Here is a 1,102-nt window from a genome sequence, read left to right on the forward strand (position 1 = left end):
TGTGTGTGTGTGTGAGTGTGTGTGTGTCGTGACGAAATGAAATCAGGCACCCGTTATTAGTATCATTTGCTTTGCTTTTCTTTGGAAAAATTACTCTTCTATCTTAAATAAAAGTCGAGATATTTGCGAGTAAAGGAGGTGGGGGTTACTGATGTCAGAGGTAAAGATAACGAGAAAAAGGCCAACGGAGGTTAGTGGCTTCCAAAGCATAAGTGCACTTTGAAACTGCGAATTTACATCTGTGTGTGTGTTGGGGGGGGGGGCTGTTTGTGTTTGTGAGTCTGTGTTTGTTCGTGTGTGTTTATTTGGTAGAGTGTGGATCTAGGGGGTAAATTTCAAAAACTGTAAAACGAGGTTTGTCTACGTTTATAATTTGCCGATATCACTAAAACGACGAGTTTTCAACTAGCGCCTTGCCCCAGTAATAAGCTATGAAAGCCAAACCTTGCCAACTACCAAAAATATCATGCAGAAAGTAAGGACGATATAAAGATCAATGTTTTGTATAAGAATACAAAATGAAACACAAAAGTGCGATCTAAAACTGGAGTGGCACATAGCTCCAAATTTATGCTCTAACAAACATAGAAATGGGCTGCTCACATCGATGGAATAACTAGTTACAGATTGACGAAAGGTTTCACTGAATGGAGACCAAGAACAAGAAAAACATGAAGAAAAACACCAAGAAAAAAGGTGGCAAGATGGTGTAAGAGGGCGGAAAAGAACGACCTGGGTACTATGACGTTTACGAGTAAATCTAGAGTGATAATTGCCCCAACTGGAAATGGTTACAGCAACTGGTTATAAGTTGATTGTTCCGATCATGTTAGTCCTCCAGTTCTCAGCCCTTTCGAGTCACGAGGTGGGCACCCTCTTTCTCGCTGCCTGGTGAAGTCGTCCTTACAGTAGCACTGAAAGTTCCGAAAGTTTGCACGACCGTCTCATGCTATGGTGGTGTCATAGTTGGTCATGGTATTAGTACCCAAACTACTGGGCCCAGACGAGTAGGTAGATATATATATATATGAAACGGGAAACAATAATACAACATAAACAAATAAATAAATAAACAGATAGATTGACAGATTAAAGACATTTC

General features: G+C 40.2%; 1 protein-coding gene across 1 annotated transcript in view; it reads left to right on the forward strand.

Annotated features, from left to right (window-relative positions):
• Positions 1-1,102, forward strand: part of LOC101857136 (multidrug resistance-associated protein 1) — a gene marked incomplete in the record, with an annotated part of 46,366 nt that overhangs the window by 2,694 nt on the left and 42,570 nt on the right.

This window comes from Aplysia californica, unplaced genomic scaffold (assembly GCF_000002075.1).
Source record: "Aplysia californica isolate F4 #8 unplaced genomic scaffold, AplCal3.0 scaffold00536, whole genome shotgun sequence".
Lineage (NCBI taxonomy): Eukaryota > Metazoa > Mollusca > Gastropoda > Aplysiida > Aplysiidae > Aplysia > Aplysia californica.